The sequence below is a fragment of the Meleagris gallopavo genome, unplaced genomic scaffold (assembly GCF_000146605.3).
Source record: "Meleagris gallopavo isolate NT-WF06-2002-E0010 breed Aviagen turkey brand Nicholas breeding stock unplaced genomic scaffold, Turkey_5.1 ChrUn_random_7180001958042, whole genome shotgun sequence".
Classification (NCBI taxonomy): Eukaryota; Metazoa; Chordata; class Aves; order Galliformes; family Phasianidae; genus Meleagris; species Meleagris gallopavo.
The window spans coordinates 13572-25227 of NW_011217796.1; the positions used below are offsets into that span (position 1 = coordinate 13572).

General features: G+C 38.1%; 1 long non-coding RNA gene across 7 annotated transcripts in view; it reads right to left on the reverse strand.

Moving 5' to 3' along the window:
- Window positions 1-1065: 1065 nt before the first annotated feature.
- The window catches only part of LOC104917254, a 16812-nt gene continuing 6221 nt past the window's right edge, over window positions 1066-11656 (reverse strand). For 3 of the 7 annotated variants that reach the window (XR_796808.3, XR_796805.2, XR_004162534.1), the window contains 5 exons: window positions 8856-9057; window positions 3360-3644; window positions 2686-2748; window positions 2217-2333; window positions 1066-1657 (listed from right to left, as the gene is read on the reverse strand). This is a non-coding gene — a long non-coding RNA (uncharacterized LOC104917254). Of the gene's footprint in view, window positions 1658-2216; window positions 2334-2685; window positions 2749-3359; window positions 3645-6445; window positions 6620-8855; window positions 9293-11656 lie in introns of those variants that run through there. The other 4 variants (XR_796810.3, XR_796809.3, XR_796807.2 and 1 more) reach the window with 4 other exon arrangements.

Sequence of the window (11656 nt, forward strand, 5' to 3'; positions counted from 1 at the left end):
GAGAAAATCAGAAAAAAAAAGAAGAAAAAAGAAAGAAGTAAAACTCATCGGGTTGAGATAAAGCTATTTACTAAGATAGAAAAAAGAATAATAATTCTGACAAATATGTATACATCTATGAATGTATATTACAAGTGATACACAAGCAATTGCTCACCACCCCCCAGCCGATGCCCAGCTAGCCCCCAGCAAATGGCTTTGGCTCTGTACGGCACCGCTTAGCAGCAACTATAAGCATCAGCATGTTATCAATGTTGTTTTTCTCCTAGAACCAAAATATGGCATCATACCAGACATTCCGAAGAAAATAATTCTGTCCCAATTGATTCTATGATTCTATGATAAGACGAAGGTTTTCCTCTAGGTGTCTGCAGGGTGTGAAAGACTAACCTGACCAAGTTATTAAGCACTGTTTTTAGAGTCTGTCTTGAAGGCAACAATTACTCAGATGGTAGCTGTAAAATCTAATTTTCTCTCCAGGATGTGGTTAACTTGTTTTTCAAAACAAGGGGGAATTCACCTTGTATGTTGCAAGTTAGTTGTGTTAACCACAGCATCCTGCCTGCTGCTTCTGAGAGAAGGATGAGTTGGGGAGTCTGTGTGCTGAGTGTCTTTTTAGCAAGTTGCTGTAGAAGCTATATCTCTCCATCAAACCAGCATACGTTGTTTCCTGCTGGCCCCATCCTGGTAACAGTGAATGGAAGAAAATAGTGAGTTCTCATCTCTCTGTTTTTCTTCCCCATGCTCATACCAACTTGTCTCTTAAGTGATTTCTCCTTATGTCTTTTTTATGTGATCCGGAATATCACACTGGATTCTTTATAAAATCATCTGAAAAGTAAAAAAAAAAAAATTCAAATCGCCTTGGTCTGGCCCTCCTGAAGCTTCTTAATGTGCCAGAGAACACCTTCGCTTCTCAGTACAACCCTAGGAAACACAAATTCAGTCAACAGAAAATCCAGGATATCAAAGCTGTACTTCTGATCTCACTGGTCATTGGAACAACTAGATTTTACCAATCTCCCGTCCAAATTCAGAAGAATAAACACAGCACAAACTACAGCATTTTAGCATACTAAAACTTTATTTAGGCAATGACTACAGCAACTTAAAACAGAGGTGTATGCTTTGCAGAAGTGATACAAGTTAAATAAAGAAATGCAAATAAAACTGTTACTGTGGTTGAACATTATCTGGTTGCAGTGAAACACTTCAGGTCCAACACAGATCTCTTCATCTACACTAGAAAAAGATTGTTATTGAAGCTATCTAAAAAGCAGTAAGACCATTAATAGCCTCTCCTGAATCCTCTCAGCAGTAAAATCTCAGCTCTATGGAGTAATACAACATTCCTGTAAAAGGCATTTTAAAATGGTCATGTGCCTGTGGTGAGGCTCTGATTTTTACAACTATCAGTGCTGGTGGGATGCTTCTATGCAAAGGATAAAAGAGAGGGAAAAGCAATTCCTACTTAGCAAAGGAATGAAGAAAAATATACTCTCCTCAGTTCACAGAGAACAAGAAATAGCAAAATCAGTTACAACTCTAACAGTTACATAAACTCTCTAGGAAGGTTTTCCGCCCCTGAATTTCATACTGCTGGTAAACACTCTCTCCTTCTGTTCCTCACACTTCTGCTGCCTTGCTTCTCCATTGCCTAGAAGAACAAAGTGTGTTTTAGGTTATATTTAATGTAATACATTTAATGCATATATCCCTCCAGTGTTTGATTGTTATTAGGTCAAGACAGGAAGACTCACAGGCCTCAGTCTGGACTACTTTTTATCCCTCTGGGAACATCAATTTTAAAATTCTTCCTTCTCCTTTCTTTCCTGCCACCCCCACACATATTTTTGTTTTGGGAGCCATCCTTTTGATTCCTTACTCATCTTGATTGTTCTCCAAGCCTCAGGTTCTGCCATTTGAGTCAGTCAGTGAAATATTTCTTAGGCATAAAAGAGCATAAAACCTAAGGTGCTCTGGCAAAGCAAAGCACACTTGGAGACCAGCAACAAAAACTGAGCATTGAATACAGAAAAAGTCTGGTTTTGCTTCTTTGCTTGTTTGCAGAAAGAGGCAATATATATATTTTAATGGGATAGAAGTAGATGAACAAGTATCACTCCTTGTGTGGTTCAAGAAGTACACAAAGCCAAGTGGTCATTTCAGACACATAATTCTACTGTTTCTACTAACCATGCTATGTGTTTCCTTACCTCAGAAAAGAATCAACTTGATACTCATGAGTGTATTGAAGGCAATACTTTTTGCCAGCAGTACTCTCAAACCCAACACGGCCATGGACAACATGTTCACTTTCTCCATTTTGACATCTGCTTAGTGAGAGAGAAAAGAGAGGATAGAGAAGTCATGCTCTAGGGTGAGATGCTGTGATATGGGTATAAAAGTGGGGGAAAAAACACTGTTAATAGCGTCAGAGAGAGAAATGGCAGTAAAGATGGCAGAGAAACATCGTAATGACAAAGGAGAAGACAATTCTCTTGATGGGATTTTGCCTCCTGTTGTTTATTTTCTGTAAGAAAACTTGTATGTTCCCACTGAAACAAGAAGGTTGTGTTTGATGAGTACATGGTATTTTGATTCCTCTGCCCCTGAGAAAATATATTTCCATGCTTTTATCCCCAACACAGTAACAGAATTTCACAATTTCTTTAGGTAACTAACCTTCTGTGGAGTTGTCTGTGGAGTTGCAATTATTTACTGGCTTCATTTTTTCAGCTTTCATTTCTGTAGCATAAAAAAGAAAGGCACTATAAACAAAATCTGAATGGTAAGAAGTATTAAAGAACATGTCCATCTGACTTTTCCACAGAAACAGGTTTGTGGGAAAGCCTGAGGTTCAGCAGACAAATCACAAATATAAATTTGAGGAGAACAGTTCTCAGTGCCATTGCAGGAAAGAGGAAATCTTGAGTTGGTTTGTTGTCACCTTTTTGAATGAACTTCACAATGGAAGAAAAAATATATACTAAAAATATAAGAAGTGGTTTAAGAAAACAATAAAAACACTTTTTACTTTTAGAAAGGCTACTTCCTATCATTTGGTGGGAGGTTTATGCCGTATGTTGAATTACTTAGTCATAAATAAATATGAATTCAAAAAAAAGTTTGTGTGGTGTTCTATTTTTTTCTTTTTCAAGGAACCTCAGGCTCTTAAAAGCTAAGACCACTTGCTTAAGTTGTTTTTAAATATATTTTAGCTCTACCTGCTTCAGTACTTAGACTTCCTTCCCACTTCTGCTGGACATGCAGGGGGCATGCTTATTAGCAGGAAGGCTAGCAAGTATTGGATGACACTGCCTCCAGAAATGAGTTGTAATTGTACCATAGAACTGTACCTGGTGATGTTGAGTTGGCTGTAAAATTGCCATTGCTTAACCTGGCCGTGCACGTCACCTCTGATTTTTCTGTCACTTTGACCACTTTAATAGTATTATACATCCCATTTGATGTCACAATGGGTTCTTTTGATTCATATACAACTTCTTTAATGGACATCTCCAAACTGATGTTCTTCTTATAAAAATTCCTTGCCAGACAAGCTGCTTTCCCAGTGTCATCATCATCTTTGTGTTTCCTTGATTTCATCACAATGACTTCTGGAATAGAATCATTCTGATTTCCTGTTTAAAAAAAATAATTTTTAAAAAAAGCATTCTGTGGGCATGATTTGATTTTATTGCAGTCTTGCCTGACAGTTTAAATCACCTGCTATTCAGGTGCTCTCCATCACTGAATAATAGGCTTTCTTTTGTCTTTATATTTTCTTGCTGCTTATTCCAAAAGAGCAGGTAGAAGGCAGAAAGAAAGTACAAAAGTAGGTTTTCAAAGGAGCTTTAATTCTACAGGATCCTAAGCTTCCTTTTCCTATAACTAATGCCTGTATGTGAGTTCTTTATTTGATAAGGCACCTGAAAATTAGAACTTGTAAGGATTCAGCTCCAAGAGTCAAATTATTTTGCTTTCTCAACAATCTAATTCCTAAAAATAAAAGATCTATCAAGGATGATTTTGTATACTCATGAGACATGAGGAATTAACTGCTTTTCCTTTACTCTCTTGCACCTCCCCCAGGTCTTCTTCTGATGTGGTCTAATCGTGGCAAAAGCGTTAAGGCAAAGAGAGAAGTCAGTTTGTTGCATCACTGCTGTGCAAGATCACTCCAGTGATGTGTGGCACTGCTTGAAGAAATGCAAGTGCTGCTGCTAGAAAGGGGGACAAAGCTGATCTTTTGATTAATGATCATATACAGGAAGGCTTTTTGTCTCCAAGATGATAAATTAGGAGAGAAGCAATCAGGAGCTTCTGAATTATTTCCACTTATTTCCACTTCTCCTGGAATAAAGTCAAATGCTTTAGATTGTGGCAGAGATTTTCCCCACAAAATGTTACGGAAAAAAACTCCTGTGTTGTGCCCTGTGCCATATTGCTAGTCACATAACTCCAGAGGCAGTCAGAAGTACAATGTAGAGTTCGTATGACATATAACAAATTGATTCGAAGGGCAGAACACACTGAGGCCTATAAACTTGAAGCCCGTGGACAAATATTTTACAATATTCCTTACATTAGTGTTCTAATTTCAGTAGTAGTTCTATAGGATTAAGATATTAACAAAAATACATGCCTTAGAGCAGAAGTTTTTAAAGAACCTAAAAGGTGGTAACAGGATTCATGGGATTTGGTATCACAGCTCTCCTCCATCTTTGAGCAGAATTGCTCTGAAACTGTTTGATGTATTTTTTAGCTTTAAACCATCTGGGAGTTGAATTCTGAATTTTAAGCAACAAACATGAATACCAAAGACTTAACAACTGCAAAAGCCTGAATTTCAATTATACCGCAGCTGCCTTCTCTGGGAATTTCTGATAAGACATAGAAGTTATGAAATAAGATTGCTTAAATTTGGAGTGGATATCTTTTCAGGGAGCAGATGGTCTCTCAAAACAATTTACTAGCCAATTATTACCATGATATCTCTACCTTCAGGTTATACCTGAAGTAATTTGGGTTACTCTACATAGCAATGCCAGGACAACATTAAGAGAGTAAATTAAAACAATAACATGAAACGAAGGGATTCTTCTAGTATGCCTCCTTGCCGAAAGGACCTCAGCTTATCAGATATTTTTTAAAAAAGGATATATATGGAATAGAATATGTCCAATTTGGTAAGAGCCCCCTGATTCATAAAGAGAGGTGCATTAGACTCTGCATTCTGCATGGCATCTGTGTTGTATTCTACTCAAAAGTCCCCTTAGATCTGAAATTTTGTTCATTATATTTATCTTCGCAAGTCCTTCAACAGGCTCTGAATTTACTCTCTTTCCTACTCTACTCACATCCCTAAAAAGAGCAATACTCTGACATAACATCGTGGCTTGCCCCTGCTAATAACAACAAGCACAACTCCATGTTTGTAAACACCTAGAGAAAACAGATTCCCAAATTCACATCTTCATTGACTTCACTGGACCAATGTAGTTTAACACAAACTGAACCATTTAGTAAGACTGAACTAACAGATTAAACTTCTTTTAATTCCTTTGTATAATACTGTCAATTTCTCCACTTACTGCTGTCTTTCTAACACTGAGAGAATTTAAATTCTTAGGATCTTATATATATTTCTCCACAGAATCTTTTGTTCCTTCCTAACTGCCCAACCATTTGTGCAAAACCTAATAATAACTATTAAAAGCTTATGAAAATGCCAAATGGCAGATCATAGAATCATTAGGGTTGAAAAAGACCTCTAAGATCATGTAGTCCAACCATCCACCTATCACCAATTTTGCTCACTAAACCATGTCCCTCAGTACAACATCTAAACATTTCTTCAGCACCTCCAGTGACAGTGACTCGGCTACTCCGTGGGCAGCCCCTTCCAGCCCCTGACCACTGTTTCAGAGAAGAAATATTTCCTAAAATACAACCTGAATCTTCTTTGGTGCAACTTGAAGCCATTCCCTCTAGTCCTATTGCTAGTTACATGGGAGAAGAGGCCAACCCCCACCTCTCCACAACCTCCCTTCAGGTAGTTATAGAGAGCTATAGGGTCTTCCTGAGCCTCCTCTTCTCCAGACTGAACAATTCCAGCTCACTCAACTGCTCCTCATAAGGCCTGTGCTCCAGATCCCTCACCAGCTTTGTTGCCCTTCTCTGGACACACTCCCAAGAAAATTCAGCGTGAGCTTGTCCTTGCACAGCCCTGATTCTTTGGCAATTCCCGTGAAGGGCATTCAGCATGTTTTTTTATGCTTAAACTAATTGCATATCAAAGGATTACGCATAAAAATCTTAATATCTAATTAATGACTGGAAGTATGAGGAAGTTGCTACTTGAATTTTAGGAGGAAGAAGAGAAGAAAAAGTTGAAATCCAAAGAATAACAACTCAGAAAATGTTAAAACATAAAGAATACCTACTAGGCTCCACAGTCAGTTGGGTCCCAGTCCCGAAGATTAGACCAGCAGTTACGCACAGTTACATTGGGTATATCAAAAAAGGCTTGTTTTGTTATTCTTCCTCATACATTTCCTTTCCAGGTGTAACATGTTTTTGCCAGCTACTGTTAGCCCTGTGCGTTTTTTGTTATCTGAGAAGATATTTAAAGTCCTTTCATGTTTTCTAATCTCCAGTGTTTCCAAGCACCCAGTATACAAGGCATAATTGACTGGGTAAGATTCTCAGCAAGAACAAATGTGCACTGTGCAATTATTGTAAAGCAGAATTATTATTATTATATATATTTTTTAATCAAGCCCAGCAGTCTCAACATAGTCCAATTATTTTGCATTATCTGAAAATACACCTGTGAATTCCTTGCATTGTTTGCTTTGGTGAGTGATGTTTATATTACATTCTGGAAGAGGTATTTCATTCGTACAAAAAAGTCATATTTTTTTTTCTTTAATCTTACAAAGGCATAGAAATAGTTATATATTCCATAATGCTGTGGTCCTTAGTTTTCTTAATAAAAGTTTTATCTAGAATAAGCAAAACCAAACGCAAAACCCTTTTGTGAGCCTTCAACAGGAAAATATGCCTGGAAAATACTACAGAGGATAATAGTGCAAGTTTCCTACACAATTTTGTGTTTGGGGATTCTCAGAAGATTCAGATAACCAGATGAGTCTGTACTTAGCATCTTCAAATGCCTGTTAGTATCACTGAAAGAAACCCAAAGTGATCAACAAAAGGATCAGGCTGCAGAATTATAGAAATTTGGGCTTCGACATATGAAATGCTTCAGCAGACACTTGTATGACTTAGATGCTTAAGACTCATTGTCTTTTACTGTCAGACATTTCATTTTCATCCTAAAGTCTTTGTGCAGCTCTTCATCCCGCCCTCAGCAAGAAAAAAAATAAGCATCAAACACAGGAAAAAAAAAGGAAGAATGACTTAAAGCATTTCAGAGGAGAGGAGACCAGGCTAGCATATTTCATTTGTCAAATGAATTGTTCTCTAACCTAAATTGTAGGAAACTCAGAAAGATAATTTTAAAATGTGGGTAATGTAATGTGTACAGTATATTGACTCCAGCACTGGTTTTCCCTAACCAAGAATATCTTGCTGGAGTCAATGATTCACATGCTACCTTCAGGTGATTAGAAGTAAATCTGTTTTGTTGGGTTTTTTTTTGGCAGCAGAACTGACAATCTGAAAAACCTACATTTTGGAGAACAATTTTTGTCCTTTTTTTTTCTAGAAAAAAAGAGCCATTACACAGCATTTGCATTTGCCAGCATAAGAGGTCATAGGAATTTGGGTAAACTTTTTTGAATTAGGTTGATTCTAGAATAATAGAATCTGGTCCTACAGTAACAGCCGAGGGTTTGTTCCTTCAGAGTAATAAATTTACATTTCTTTGTTCCTTCAGAATTGGGAATGGGATTCAACTGTTCCAAAATAGACTTTTATTACCATTCACGATATTCTACAGACATGGACAGATATTAATCACCACCTAAGAGAGTTCCATGATCTCTTACTGGCATGTCTCTAGGGATATAAAATGACAGAGGATATTTTTTCAGAATTTTAAAGCCATGATAATTTCTGAAGGCATCACAACAACTTTTAAGCTCTGCACCTGAATGTTTAAGATAACGAAGATCAACCTATCAAACTCCTCTTGTGCACCACAATTAAACTCACACAAATGGTTGGAGTGATATTTGCCTTCACTGTACTTGGCAAAATTTCAAATAAAGTCAGGAAGAACTAAGGCTCGTTATAATCCCTACCCACTACCTCTACTTTTTAAATGCCTATTCAGCTTTGTAGCCAAATCCCCTTCATTCATCTTGAGCCAGTTGCAAAAACTTGATCCCGAGGTTATTTAACCTCCTTCCTTCTCTTTCTCTATGCCAACGGAATTACTTAACTGCTGATACTATGAGTGTAATGTCAATGCCAAAATCTGTCTTATCATACAAGAGAGCTAAGAATGCATCTCAAACTTTCTGTCCATTCTCTGTTCTTTGCTGAGTTACACAATTCTGCTCAAAAGGAGACAGTGAAAACTCACTGAAGCCCCACGATAAAGCTGGGACAGAATACGATTGAGGCTAGGAATAAATTATGACATGCTAAATCTAAGGACTGTAGGCTAGGTGTTTGAGGATTGTGGAGTAAAGGTGATATACAGAAGTAGCACAGCCATTCCTGTGAAGCTTTCCTAAGCAGATACAAGCTGAGGAATTAGTCTGGAACACAGGCTAGAAAGCTTTCACATCAGGAATTAGTACAGCAGAAAATTCTTACAATGATCACAAACTACTGAATCCCTTTAACATGATTTTACAAATGAAAATGAGGGTACTTACTTGGTTCAACTGTGAGAGTGGTTCCACTTCCAAACACAAGCTTATCTGTTCTCACACTGTTAATACCCAGTCAAATAAATAACTCTTTCCTTGCTGCATTCAAAAGTTATTAAAAAAAAAAAGATGAAAATCCAGATGCTTGTCTTATTAACCCATGTATGTAATTCCATGAGGGCATTTAGAGCTACGTTTTCTTCTGAACCTGGAAGGGAGAAAACAATAATGATGTCAAATATCTTCATCAAGTAATGAATTCCCTAGTTCTATTTTTCTCCTGCAAAAAACTCCATCAGCTCAATACATTCAGGATAAATCAATATGTGAAAAGAATGTCAGATTTATTTCCTGAGGTATTTAAGGAACTTAAATTCTTCCTTCCCAAAAAACCATAAAACTTCTTTTGCACCATTGGGTTTTTGTACAGGGCCCTATGTTGTTTACACCACTGTGGTACTCCAGCTCCCAAACACAGTGATATACTTCATTACAAAAAATATGTCTTCCTTTGTTATGACTACACAGAATTTTAGATTATTCAGTCACATGACTTCTCGAGTGGTTTCTGTCTTACACACCACATGAAGAAATGTGGCATAGCTTTCAATGAACGACCTAGAACAGGACAAAGATGGCTGAATTTTAAGTGAAATCTTCAGAATAACATTATGTTTCTGAAAATCTCATGGAGTTGAACTTATTAGAAAACAGGAAAAAAAAAATCCATATTTTAATGCTATGTCAAAGAATTTATGAAAATTCTAAGCTGCAGAAAGTTGTCTGTTTTTTCACCTTTTTCAGTGTTCATGAATGTGAGGTGTGTGCCTGATATTGGTACTCAGAGTTGGTGTCTGAGGATCATTAGGAAGTCCTAAGTAGGGAAAATGATTGCTCTTTGTTAGGTAGAGATACTGTACCCATGAGAGCAGATATCATAGAGTAAAGTAATTGCATCGAATTCTTCAGAGTGATCAAGCTGTGTACCATTCACACTATCTGGACATATACAGTTATACAGAATATAATACGTAGAAGATGACACACTATGTGTGGGAGTACCTGTGTTTTGTGGACTGATCTAAAACCACGTGGCACTTTATTTGGCAATCTTGATTTTTGAGAAACAATATCTTAAAACTGAAGAGGTCAAAGCCAGGAGCATTATGTGGGAGGATGTAGAACTTTTGATTGTCTAAAAATCGGAATTGATAGCTGACATTGAGAGTTAACTAGGGTTAAAAAACTAAAAGAATCTCTTGCTGTGGACCATAGAATAAAGAGGTATAAGAAATGTACAGCTGGAAATGGACCCAAGCAGTGAATTAGCCCATTCTGCTAGTCAGCTAGCTCTGCTCTCTAAACCACTCCTAGGAAATCACCAGACTTGCTGTACTGAAATGAAGAATGACCATAAATCAGCAGGGAATCACAGCTTAAGCAAGAGTGTGACTTACCGTGGTTATCTGGTACTGGGCTTGAACAAAGGAAGGAGCAAAGCAACTTGCTTATCTGTCAAGCACTGGACAGATGGAGGATGTGAGGATAAACATCTCACCTAAAGCCTGGCAGCTATAGGACTATAGCAACTAAGTGATGCCTAGAGCAGAGGCCTCAAAGCTCAGCATTTGAGTGAAGATTTCTTTTTAGTAAAGCCAAGGGAACAACACCACCTCTGTACCAGACTTTGGCTTCAACTTCACCCTTAATTAAGAACACAACAAAAACTTTTAAGATGCCTGCCAGCGCACATGACTCAGTCTCAAGTTGATAAGAGCATAAATCTGTCCCTCTGCCAGTGCTTCCATTGACAGGAGACACTCCACTGACTTGAGTTGATTGATGGGTATGATGCATCCTGTCAGGAGAGTCCTGGAAACTAGCAAGGATGAGTGCATTGACTTGGACATGGGGATCAGACAGGTTTCGGTTTCATCTTATTGGTGTAAGGGGAGGAGGTGAGAAGGAGGATGGGATGGATCACTTGTCAGTGGCACTGGCAATGGGGACTTGGTTTCTAAGTCCATCAGACCCAGTTGAGAACTAAAGACTGTGGAAGAGTTGGGATCCACCTGATTAACTGGGCAAAAAACTTCTTTGCCAACAGATCAACAAACCTGAGGCAAAAGAAAGTCTTCATACACTTTCTAGGAAGTCAGAATGACTAGGTGCCTTTTTGAAGAACCTGTGCAACAACGTAAGCAAATCCAGGAAGAAGCAGGATAAATTTAAGCTCAATTTGTAGTAGAGAGTCTATGATTGTGAATATAGGGTGGAATAGTCCACATGACTCAACAATTGAAATGCATCTTGAAGCCTAGGTTTGGGTGTTCTATCTAGCATGGCCCGGGATTTCCTTCATGGCCTGGTTGTAAAGCTATTAGAACATGGAGGTTTTCTGTGATAGCTTGCAGAAATACTGCAGGGAATGGAGACAGGCCCTTTAGCAAAGACACTGGAAAGGTAAGGAGGGGGAACTGCTCTTTCCATGAGAGCATCTGAAATGCATGCTGTTCTGCTTTGGAACATGCAGTGAGCCTGCTGATAGCATATGGGTCAGGAGTAGAGGGCAGATCAATATGGGTGACATGGTGGATGGCTATGACAGACCACACGATTTAGAAGAAGTAGATGAGGCCTACTTTGGACAACTGAAAGAAAACTCTAGTTTACCAGCCCTGATCCTTATGGTGGGGGCAGCACAGTGAGACAAAAACAATCCAGAGTTTACCAATGAAATCATACTGAAACAAGAGATCAAGGAGATGGACCTCCTATTTGCAAATGAGAAAGATTCAGCAATAGAT